Below are 13202 nucleotides of genomic sequence, written 5' to 3'. Positions count from 1 at the left end.
TAGTCCACTAAACTACTGCAACGCCAAGTGTATAACGCTGACATTTAGTATTTGTTTACTAACATTCCCTCACACAGTTGCAGATGACGTGATGTACACAGAGAAAAAACAGAAACTGAAAAACCACAGAAATATGCCGAAAACAGCGGAAATAATTCCGAAAATCATGCCATAACATGCACTCCTGGAAATGGAAAAAAGAACACATTGACACCGGTGTGTCAGACCCACCATACTTGCTCCTGACACTGCGAGAGGGCTGTACAAGCAATGATCACACGCACGGCACAGCGGACACACCAGGAACCGCGGTGTTGGCCGTCGAATGGCGCTAGCTGCGCAGCATTTGTGCACCGCCGCCGTCAGTGTCAGCCAGTTTGCCGTGGCATACGGAGCTCCATCGCAGTCTTTAACACTGGTAGCATGCCGCGACAGCGTGGACGTGAACCGTATGTGCAGTTGACGGACTTTGAGCGAGGGCGTATAGTGGGCATGCGGGAGGCCGGGTGGACGTACCGCCGAATTGCTCAACACGTGGGGCGTGAGGTCTCCACAGTACATCGATGTTGTCGCCAGTGGTCGGCGGAAGGTGCACGTGCCCGTCGACTTGGGACCGGACCGCAGCGACGCACGGATGCACGCCAAGACCGTAGGATCCTACGCAGTGCCGTAGGGGACCGCACCGCCACTTCCCAGCAAATTAGGTACACTGTTGCTCCTGGGGTATCGGCGAGGACCATTCGCAACCGTCTCCATGAAGCTGGGCTACGGTCCCGCAAACCGTTAGGCCGTCTTCCGCTCACGCCCCAACATCGTGCAGCCCGCCTCCAGTTGTGTCGCGACAGGCGTGAATGGAGGGACGAATGGAGACGTGTCGTCTTCAGCGATGAGAGTCACTTCTGCCTTGGTGCCAATGATGGTCGTATGCGTGTTTGGCGCCGTGCAGGTGAGCGCCACAATCAGGACTGCATACGACCGAGGCACACGGGGCCAACACCCGGCATCATGGTGTGGGGAGCGATCTCCTACACTGGCCGTACACCACTGGTGATCGTCGAGGGGACACTGAATAGTGCACGGTACATCCAAACCGTCATCGAACCCATCGTTCTACCATTCCTAGACTGGCAAGGGAACTTGCTGTTCCAACAGGACAATGCACGTCCGCATGTATCCCGTGCCACCCAACGTGCTCTAGAAGGTGTAAGTCAACTACCCTGGCCAGCAAGATCTCCGGATCTGTCCCCCATTGAGCATGTTTGGGACTGGATGAAGCGTCGTCTCACGCGGTCTGCACGTCCAGCACGAACGCTGGTCCAACTGAGGCGCCAGGTGGAAATGGCATGGCAAGCCGTTCCACAGGACTACATCCAGCATCTCTACGATCGTCTCCATGGGAGAATAGCAGCCTGCATTGCTGCGAAAGGTGGATATACACTGTACTAGTGCCGACATTGTGCATGCTCTGTTGCCTGTGTCTATGTGCCTGTGGTTCTGTCAGTGTGATCACGTGATGCATCTGACCCCAGGAATGTGTCAATAAAGTTTCCCCTTCCTGGCTCAATGAATACACGGTGTTCTTATTTCAATTTCCAGGAGTGTACAATAAATAAGGTATTATGAAAGTATCCGCAGAAAGCGATATTTCAAAAAACCAACAGTAAAAATGTAATAAATTGGTACTGTGTTTGTATAACTATGCTATTTTCTGCGTGTTTTAAATTTAAAGAACCTATTGATGATGGTGATATTTGTCGCAGAAGCTAATTGGGGGAATAAACAAGTAAACAAATAACAAAGTGTTTTGCAAGAAGGCGAACTCACAATTCCCATACTGTTGTGTTGTTTCGATGTGTACCTATTCGGGACATAGTCATTTTTCCAGTGTAACAGTCTGGGAGTTAGAGAATATTTCAAAAGCAAATGTTAGTTCAGCTATTAGTCGCTGAACTTCGCTATGGTTAATTGAATATTGCTTATAGACTAGGATGAATGTGTTGAGCATTAGGAATTATGTTGTGTTTAGGTGGTTTTCGTGCAGTACTCAGAGTCTCTTGCTGACATTAGTAATTTCCTGTGAACACTCTGCTTGCTCTCCCAGGTCAGTTATTTCATTTCTTGTTTGTTTCATTGTGTAGAATAGTAGCCTGTGTAAGGCAACCATTGAAGTAACTCTTGTTTGATGCGAAAATTTGATTTTGAACTCCTATCCTGCAGTTAGGCTAGCATTATCCTGAGGGTTTATTTCTTTATCTCCTTCATTTAATAATTACTCAAATTACTTATGAGCTTTTGTTTGCTATTCACTAATCATTCTTGTTTCTGGCCTTGAGGTTAATCAGAGCTTCCATACCGCCACAATGGAACAGTGCACAACCGATACACTAGGCAGCAAACGAGTCATAAATAAATATTCTGTTGTGCGTGGCCCCTGATGGTTAGGTAGCAACAAACTGATTTCATCTGACGTTTTCAAAATATTTATCTCTTACCTTAAACTCCCATCTCACTTGTGGCTGGGAGACGGAATTCCTGTCTTATACCGTTTTTAATCCGGACACTACGGTCTTGATATTCCATTCTTATTGTTCCCTCTTGGTTCTGGTAAATATTGTGTATTACCATTTTTCTCTAAACGTAACTCGTACCTTTCTCAGAAATTTGAACATGTGACACCATTTTATGGAGTCGAACGCTTTTCTTGGTTGAAAAATGCTATGAACGACAGTTATTTTCTACAGTTTCGCTTTCATTATCAATCGCAACGCCAGAACCACCTTTACCTTTCCGAACACGAAACTGATGGTTGTATAACAGAATCTCAGGTTTGCCTCCCACTCTTCCGTGTATTATTCTTCTCAGCATTTTAGATGAGTGAGGTGTTAAGATGCGATAGTTCTTACGCTTATTATCGGTATGGATTGGACGATATTTTCCCGAGTGTTTGGTTGTATGTCTGCAGTCTATAGGATTTTACGCATCAGCTTCACAGAATGAAAAGAACAATATAGGATATATTAAAACCATTTTCTAATTCTGTGTTGAAAAATTATGCATTCCTGACACACATGTGTCTCATTTGACTAGACAAGATATTGTTTTTATTTCATTTTATTTTTATTTTCCTTTTTTTTAACTGTAATATTGACCGTAAAGGATGATAGTTGAGCTAATTGTAAATAGTTAAGCTAATTGTAAAATGAATTTGAACCAATAACGGGCTAACTACAGTCATCAAGTGGACCTGAGGTGGAGCCCACATTCGTCTGCTGCAGATGCACCACTTTGAACTAGCGAGTATGTTTAAGTCCGCATGGAACATATCCCTCCAAAAACCTTTCTTGTGCCTTTGTGAGTCCAAAGAGAAGAATAAAGAAAAACACACTGAAGGTCTTTTGTCGCTGTGAACGAGGGTGACACCTGAGCGTTTGCAGCCATAAACCAGCATCTAACCGAAATTTAAAAAATTGGAAATTTGTGGTAAGATCTTACGGGACAATACTGCTGAGGTCGTAGGTCTCTAAGCTTACACACTACTTAATCTGACTCTAAGGACAACACACATACCAATGTCCGAGGGGGACTCGAACCTCCGACGGAGGGAGCCGCGCGTACCGTCACAGGACGCCCAGACCACGCGGCTACCCCGCGCGCCCACCGAAATCAAAATGCCGTCTGTAACGGAGGTGCGTTCCAAGCAGAGTACTATCACTGAGTTTCTTTCGGCGGAAAACCAGAGCATCGCAGATATCGCTAATCACTTGCAGAATGTCTACGGAGACCTGGCAGTGAACAGAAACACGTTGAGACGTTAGTCAGACGTCTGTCATCATCGCATCAAGGTCGCCAATCCTATCCGATCTCGAAACTTCCTGGCAGATTAAAACTGTGTGCCCGACCGAGACTCGAACTCGGGACCTTTGCCTTTCGCGGGCAAGTGCTCTACCATCTGAGCTACCGAAGCACGACTCACGCCCGGTCCTCACAGCTTTACTTCTGCCAGTATCTCGTCTCCTACCTTTCAAACTTTACAGAAGCTCTTCTGCGAACCTTGCAGAACTAGCACTCCTGAAAGAAAGGATACTGCACTTGCCCGCGAAAGGCAAAGGTCCCGAGTTCGAGTCTCGGTCGGGCACACAGTTTTAATCTGCCAGGAAGTTTCATATCAGCGCACACTCCGCTGCAGAGTGAAGATCTCATTCTGGAAACATCCCCCAGGCTGTGGCTAAGCCATGTCTCCGCAGTATCCTTTCTTTCAGGAGTGCTAGTTCTGCAAGGATCACAGGAGAGCTTCTGTAAAGTTTGGAAGGTAGGAGACGAGATACTGGCAGAAGTAAAGCTGTGAGGACCGGGCGTGAGTCGTGCTTCGGTAGCTCAGATGGTAGAGCACTTGCCCGCGAAAGGCAAAGGTCCCGAGTTCGAGTCTCGGTCGGACACACAGTTTTAATCTGCCAGGAAGTTTCATATCAGCGCACACTCCGCTGCAGAGTGAAGATCTCATTCTATCCGATCTCCTTCGTGCCGGCCGGCCGCACCCAGCTGTTACTCCTGCAGTGTTGGAACGTGCAGACACTTTCATTCAAGGTGATAGACGGATCACAATAAAACACCTTGCTGCACAATAGGACGTCTCTGTTGTGCTGACAGATTCTGCCACAAGTTGGGGCGCTCAAAGCTGTGTGCCCGCTAGGTTCCTCGCCAGCTAACAGAAGATCATAAAGAGCAATGAAGGACCACCTGTGCGGCATTGCTTGCGCATTACGAGGCTGATCATAACATCCAGTCTTACAAATTTCAAAACTCCGCCATTTCTCTCCCCACATCCACCACTGCTGGCGGCTCACCTCCAACTGCGCAACGCTACGCGCTGTTCACATCGAGCTGCCCGACACTACAATGGCAGACGACAATGCAAACTAGCCACAGACTGCACACAGCACAGCCAGGTGATTTTCATACAGAGCGCTACGTAACGTTGCCAATAAGAAAACATAAACAGCCTACTTACAAACCCTTGGAGTGGCGACACACCACCTCTCCCCCAAGAAAAAATTCAAAGCCGCAGTCACAGTCGGTAGAGCCATGGCGACGGTGTTCTGAGACCCTGAAAGGGTTATTCTGTTTGGTGTCTTTCCTCACGGCGCAACGATCAACTCAAAAATGTATTGTGCTACATTCAGGAAATTGAAGAAACGGCTACAACGTGTTAATCGCCACAAAAATGCAAACGACCTTCTCTTTCTCCATGATAGCCCAAAGCCTCACACTAGTCAGCGCACGCGAGAGAAGTCTACAAAATTTCAGTCCGCTATGCTCCCTGCCGCCGTTGGATAAGCAGCTGAGCAGCAAGTCGTATACTCCTAGCTCACTCGTTTGTTACATAGTTTAATTCTTAATTTCTTTGCGTGTTTTTGGTACTTGCATTGTTTAATTCATAAATTTCGGGCGCATTATAGTATTTGAGAGTTGTAGCATCGCGTTTTAGTACCTGAATAGTGTAAATTCGCGTAGTCGTTTGTCTACTGTTTTTGTTTTGAACGGCCAGTGTCGGTTGGTCACAGTCAGTGTGCTCCCTGCCGCCGTTGGATAAGCAGCTGAGCAGCAAGCCGTATACTCCTAGCTCACTCACTTGTTACATAGTTTAATTCTTAATTTCTTTGCGTGTTTTTGGTACTTGCATTGTTTAATTCATAAATTTCGGGCGTATTATAGTATTTGAGAGTGTAGCATCGCGTTTTAGTACCTAAATAGTGTAATTTCGCTTAGTCTCCTTCCGCCGCCGAGCAGTGTCAGCAGTGCGCAAGTAGCAGCATTACTGCATTTACTAGGCAATCTTGTATTTTAATAACCGTTTAAATTTTGTCGATTTGTTTGCGCTCTCTGTAGATTAGTTCAGACGTTCTTTGCAAAACAGTTTTTAGCATGGGTAGGGACTGCAACTGCTGTGTTCGGATGCAGGCTGAGTTGGCATCCCTTCGCTCCCAGCTTCAGGCAGTGTTGGCTTCGGTCACACAGCTTGAGGCTGTTGCCAATGGGCATCACTGTGGGGGTCCGGATGGGGGTTTGTCGGGGACGGCCAGCTCGTCCCACGCATCCCCTGATCGGACTACGACTGTGGTTGCCCGGGATACTGCCCGCATTGAGGCTGATCCCTCACCTGTGGTAGAGTGGGAGGTCGTTTCAAGGTGTGGCAGGGGGCGAAAGACATTCCGGAGGGCTGAACGGAAAGCCTCTCCAGTTTGTCTGACGAACCGGTTTCAGGCTCTGTCTCAGGCTGATACTGATCTTCGGCCTGACATGGCTGCTTGTCCTGTTCCAGAGGTTGCCCCTCAGTCTGCAAGATCCGGGCAGTTGCAGAGGGTGGGCTTACTGGTAGTTGGGAGCTCCAACGTCAGGCGCGTAATGGGGCCCCTTAGGGAAATGGCAGCAAGAGAGGGGAAGAAAACCAATGTGCACTCCGTGTGCATACCGGGGGGAGTCATTCCAGATGTGGAAAGGGTCCTTCCGGATGCCATGAAGGGTACAGGGTGTACCCATCTGCAGGTGGTCGCTCAGGTCGGCACCAATGATGTGTGTCGCTATGGATCGGAGGAAATCCTCTCTGGCTTCCGGCGGCTATCTGATTTGGTGAAGACTGCCAGTCTCGCTAGCGGGATGAAAGCAGAGCTCACCATCTGCAGCATCGTCGACAGGACTGACTGCGGACCTTTGGTACAGTGCCGAGTGGAGGGTCTGAATCAGAGGCTGAGACGGTTCTGCGACCGTGTGGGCTGCAGATTCCTCGACTTGCACCATAGCGTGGTGGGGTTTCGGGTTCCGCTGGATAGGTCAGGAGTCCACTACACGCAACATGCGGCTACACGTGTAGCAGGGGTTGTGTGGCGTGGGCTGGGCGGTTTTTTAGGTTAGATGGCCTTGGGCAAGTACAGAAAGGGCAACAGCCTCAACGGGTGCGGGGCAAAGTCAGGACATGCGGGGACCAAGCAGCAATCGGTATTGTAATTGTCAACTGTCGAAGCTGCGTTGGTAAAGTACCGGAACTTCAAGCGCTGATAGAAAGCACCGAAGCTGAAATCGTTATAGGTACAGAAAGCTGGCTTAAGCCAGAGATAAATTCTGCCGAAATTTTTACAAAGGTACAGACGGTGTTTAGAAAGGATAGATTGCATGCAACCGGTGGTGGAGTGTTCGTCGCTGTTAGTAGTAGTTTATCCTGTAGTGAAGTAGAAGTGGATAGTTCCTGTGAATTATTATGGGTGGAGGTTACACTAAACAACCGAACTAGGTTAATAATTGGCTCCTTTTACCGACCTCCCGACTCAGCAGCATTAGTGGCAGAACAACTGAGAGAAAATTTGGAATACATTTCACATAAATTTTCTCAGCATGTTATAGTCTTAGGTGGAGATTTCAATTTACCAGATATAGACTGGGACACTCAGATGTTTAGGACGGCTGGTAGGGACAGAGCATCGAGTGACATTATACTGAGTGCACTATCCGAAAATTACCTCGAGCAATTAAACAGAGAACCAACTCGTGGAGATAACATCTTGGACCTACTGATAACTAACAAACCCGAACTTTTCGACTCTGTATGTATAGAACAGGGAATCAGTGATCATAAGGCCGTTGCAGCATCCCTGAATATGGAAGTTAATAGGAATATAAAGAAAGGGAGGAAGGTTTATCTGTTTAGCAAGAGTAATAGAAGGCAGATTTCAGACTACCATACAGATCAAAACGAAAATTTCTGTTCCGACACTGACAATGTTGAGTGTTTATGGAAAAAGTTCAAGGCAATCGTAAAATGCGTTTTAGACAGGTACGTGCCGAGTAAAACTGTGAGGGACGGGAAAAACCCACGGTGGTACAACAACAAAGTTAGGAAACTACTGCGAAAGCAAAGATAGCTCCACTCCAAGTTTAAACGCAGCCAAAACCTCTCAGACAAACAGAAGCTAAACGATGTCAAAGTTAGCGTAAGGAGGGCTATGCGTGAAGCGTTCATTGAATTCGAAAGTGAAATTCTATGTACCGACTTGACAGAAAATCCTAGGAAGTTCTGGTCTTACGTTAAATCAGTAAGTGGCTCGAAACAGCATATCCAGACACTACGGGATGATGATGGCCTTGAAACAGAGGATGACACGCGTAAAGCTGAAATACTAAACACCTTTTTCCAAAGCTGTTTCACAGAGGAAGACCGCACTGCAGTTCCTTCTCTAAATCCTCGCACAAACGAAAAATGGCTGACATCGAAATAAGTGTCCAAGGAATAGAAAAGCAACTGGAATCACTCAATAGAGGAAAGTCCACTGGACCTGACGGGATACCAATTCGATTCTACACAGAGTACGCGAAAGAACTTGCCCCCCTTCTAACAGCCGTGTACCGCAAGTCTCTAGAGGAACGGAGGGTTCCAAATGATTGGAAAAGAGCACAGATAGTCCCAGTCTTCAAGAAGGGTCGTCGAGCAGATGCGCAAAACTATAGACCTATATCTCTTACGTCGATCTCTTGTAGAATTTTAGAACATGTTTTTTGCTCGCGTATCATGTCATTTCTGGAAACCCAGAATCTACTATGTAGGAATCAATATGGATTCCGGAAACAGCGATCGTGTGAGACCCATCTCGCCTTATTTGCTCATGAGACCCAGAAAATATTAGATACAGGCTCCCAGGTAGATGCTATTTTTCTTGACTTCCGGAAGGCGTTCGATACAGTTCCGCACTGTCGCCTGATAAACAAAGTAAGAGCCTACGGAATATCAGACCAGCTGTGTGGCTGGATTGAAGAGTTTTTAGCAAACAGAACACAGCATGTTGTTATCAATGGAGAGACGTCTACAGACGTTAAAGTAACCTCTGGCGTGCCACAGGGGAGTGTTATGGGACCATTGCTTTTCACAATATATATAAATGACTTAGTAGATAGTGTCGGAAGTTCCATGCAGCTTTTCGCGGATGATGCTGTAGTATACAGAGAAGTTGCAGCATTAGAAAATTGTAGCGAAATGCAGGAAGATCTGCAGCGGATAGGCACTTGGTGCAGGGAGTGGCAACTGACACTTAACATAGACAAATGTAATGTATTGCGAATACATAGAAAGAAGGATCCTTTATTGTATGATTATATGATAGCGGAACAAACACTGGTAGCAGTTACTTCTGTAAAATATCTGGGAGTATGCGTGCGGAACGATTTGAAGTGGAATGATCATATAAAATTAATTGTTGGTAAGGTGGGTACCAGTTTGAGATTCATTGGGAGAGTCCTTAGAAAATGTAGTCCATCAACAAAGGAGGTGGCTTACAAAACACTCGTTCGACCTATACTTGAGTATTGCTCATCAGTGTGGGATCCGTACCAGATCGGTTTGACGGAGGAGATAGAAAAGATCCAAAGAAGAGCGGCGCGTTTCGTCACAGGGTTATTAGGTAACCGTGATAGCGTTACGGAGATGTTTAATAAACTCAAGTGGCAGACTCTGCAAGAGAGGCGCTCTGCATCGCGGTGTAGCTTGCTCGCCAGGTTTCGAGAGGGTGCATTTCTGGATGAGGTATCGAATATATTGCTTCCCGCTACTTATACCTCCCGAGGAGATCACGAATGTAAAATTAGAGAGATTAGAGCGCGCACGGAGGCTTTCAGACAGTCGTTCTTCCCGCGAACCATACGCGACTGGAACAGGAAAGGGAGGTAATGACAGTGGCACGTAAAGTGCCCTCCGCCACACACCGTTGGGTGGCTTGCACAGTATCAATGTAGATGTAGATGTAGATGTATGTTTCCTCATCTGCTGTGCAGCCGTCATCCCGCACCTTCCGATTCACATCTGTTTGGCCCAATATTTGGCACTCACCGGTAAGCAGCACGTGGATGAAGCTGATGCAGCAATTCGTTGGCTCCGATTCGACCAGCAGAGTGGTACCGTGCGGGCATGCAAACGCTAGCAGTGAGGTGGCCCAAGGCTGCAGCATCGAATAGAGGTAACGTTGAACAGTAGGCCAAAAGAATGGGGAATAATCCGGATCGTTGAAATCCTAAATAAAACCAGCCTGGTTCCAGAAAAATAATGTGTTAATTGTTGAGCGCCCTTGATACATGGCACCTTAAACTGCATCATTAACTCTGTCCTCCGATCTCCATACCAAACCCCGTACTCTCGCTGTGCATTTGTAGAATACAATGATGGATACACGTAGTAACATTACTGTATGTGAGAGACGCTGAAAGAGACGACGGGGAGGGGAGGGGGGGAGACGGAGATCCAGTTTAATAAGGACGCAAAAAGCAAGGGTCGTCAGCAGCTGTGTCCCAAACACTCAACCAGTGAGACACCAAGGCGAACTTAGGCGATTTGTTCGTCATCAACTCACCAGCCACGTTCGACGGCACCCTCCGTCTTCTCCTATCAAGCACCTCTCCTACTTTCAGAAACAGCAGCCACAATAATTTAGTTCATATGCTGTAAGATTTGTTGGGCGCAAAAAAAAAATTTCTTCTCTGATTCTGTTCACTTGAGAAAGCTTATGAAACATCGCAACTCTCATTCTCATAATACTTTTCCATATCATCCTCCACTCCATCATTCATTCTCGTACGTCATCTAATTCGGCAGTTACAATATTATGTGCTAGGTCATATTACCGTGGAAAGAACTGACATTATCCTCTCCTGCCATATCTCGCAACACACACTTCATTAGAAATTTATTTCGTTTGAATATTATTGCAATAAAAGTTAATTTTTGAACTAATGGATATGACAGCAGGATCTTGCCTTGGCGTATTTAACATAAGCACTGAATTCTCCTCTCATATAACTGTCTATCCAGATACGATCTAATGCGTCGCCTAACTATATCTCTGTAATTAGCCTGAAATTTGACGGACGACCGTCACTTCTTCTCGTTAATATATTTTCTGAAGTAGAAGGTTTGCAATAGGGACGTGGTACATGATGTTGTACCTAAATATGTAATAATTTTTATAGCTGCTAAACGTACTGATATCTTTGTATTATGAAAACTGTACTCCTCTAGAAATTAAGAATGAGTGGTTTTTTAACATCACCGCAATTGAAACTTCCTGGCAGATTCAAACTCTGTGCCAGACCGAGACTCGGCACACAGTTTTAATTTGGCAGGAAGTTTCATATCAGCGCACACTCCATTGCAGAGTGAAAATCTCATTCTGGATCACCGTAATTAATTTTCTATTATTATTCAGTAACTAGAGACTTATGTCAGCATTGGCAGGGATTCAAATTCCCAGAGATAATGCAAATTTTCTAGTATTTCCTAAATTATGTTATATAGCCCTTAATGGCGGCAGACATTTATCTATGGTGTCATAGCTGTTTGGTTTTTAGAAAGGGGTATTGTTTTGGCCAAGTTTAAGCTTTTCCTTTTTTCAAGGGAACTTCTGTTTGTAACATGAGAATATCGTTATTTTCTTTCGGATGTAATTTTTAATTGTTTGCAGCTTCTAATTCTGTGGATTAGGGAAGGGTTGCCTATAAGACAATCAATACTACACTCAAATAAGGATCTACTATTTACAGACATTCATAGTATTGGACAAAAAAATTGATCGCCAGCCGGCCACCGCAAATGGTAAGTCCGAGTCGTTCACTAAAGGTAGCGAATAAAGTCGATCGTCCCTCAGATTTCTAATTTCGGCGATATGCACGATATGACAAAGCTCTAGAATGCGGAAGTGTCTCAAGGAGCTGTTATCCTTTGCTCAAGAGCATGCATGTGTGGCCTTCTCGTGATGTGGTGATAAACGTCGCTCAATATAGCCACCAATTCACGAGATTGCATCCATTACATTCCTTTTCTTTTCCTTTTTTTAATCGAATTTAGGTAGTCTGCAAAAGTAGTCAGTCTGATGGAGCTCAGGAATACTTGCCGTCAATTTCTAATCGCCCAGCAACACGAAACATCTCCACAACCATTCCTCCACACAGGTCGCGGCCGTGTCAAGGCCAGGTTCACGGCCGGGAGTTTCCTCGCCTCACAGCGGACCCCGGCCGCGGGCCACTCGCCGGCTTCGGAAGGCATCGTACGACCAGATGGACGTGGCGCTATAATTGCGTTTATCAACTGTCATCTTCTAATTTCAAGTTCCTTTATCTTGCAATAATATATTGGATTTTTATTCTCCAAACTTATGAACGTTGTATAAGAGTTGTAAGGTACCAAGTGGAAAGAAATCAAAAATTTTCAACATATCGTCTGCTCTGGGATTAAAAGAGGTGTGAAAGCACCAAGGTAGCTCGGAACACTTGCACTGTGTGTGGAGCGAGTGCTTTTCGCCAAAACACGTTAGCAAAGGAGTTTACTGTTTTAAAACAACGTCGTTCGTTCTGTCACGACTCGTTTTCTACATTCGGGAAGACTCGATAACTGACATGTGTAATGAACGGCGACCGTTTAACCGTAGTACGCCAGTTGAAGTCAACAGACAAATGCCTGAAGCCGGGTGTAGGAGTACAACAGGCTCTAACTGAAGGCAACAAAAATGAAAGGCGTGACTGTTTCTGCATTTCAGATTCAACGTCATCGTTTCGCTCATTGAGAGTTCCTAAGCAGTGTTGTTACTGATGCCTACTTATGACGTCTTCCTGTTAACTTCTTAAAAGGAAATTGATGTCTGAGGTCTAAGGAAAGACACCTCCTCGAGCAACAGGCAGCGTGAACATAATATTTTGCAGCTGGTGGTTCAATGAGGATGTTGTGCACTGCCAAACCTTCTCCAGGTCAGTGTCTGTCGCAGCTGGTTTTTGTTGCCAACAATTTAGAACTGTAATTCCGCTACCAATGGTAACCTGGACTCGTGTAGGTGCGCCGACCATGGGCGGATTAACGACGAGGACCAGTGTACAGGCCTGCATGGATGTTGTTTCGGCGATTTCCCACATTCCGCTAAGTGAATACAGGATTGGTTCCCACGTCCCACCTCAGTTACACGACTCGCAGACATTTGAAAACGTTCGCACTATTTCACGGCTTGCACTAGACGCAAAACAGTTGGGGTACACTCATTCCGTCCCGGGGGGTTCGGGGTAGCAACAAGAAGGGCATCTGGCCACCCTCTGCCACTAATATCGCCAAATACTTAGTAACACGGCCGATCCCGCGTTGTCGTGGCACAAAGGCCCAAAGGAAATGATGATAAAGTACTGTAACA

Source organism: Schistocerca americana, chromosome 6 (assembly GCF_021461395.2).
Source record: "Schistocerca americana isolate TAMUIC-IGC-003095 chromosome 6, iqSchAmer2.1, whole genome shotgun sequence".
Taxonomy (NCBI): Eukaryota; Metazoa; Arthropoda; class Insecta; order Orthoptera; family Acrididae; genus Schistocerca; species Schistocerca americana.
Note: the sequence above shows the minus strand (reverse complement) of the source record.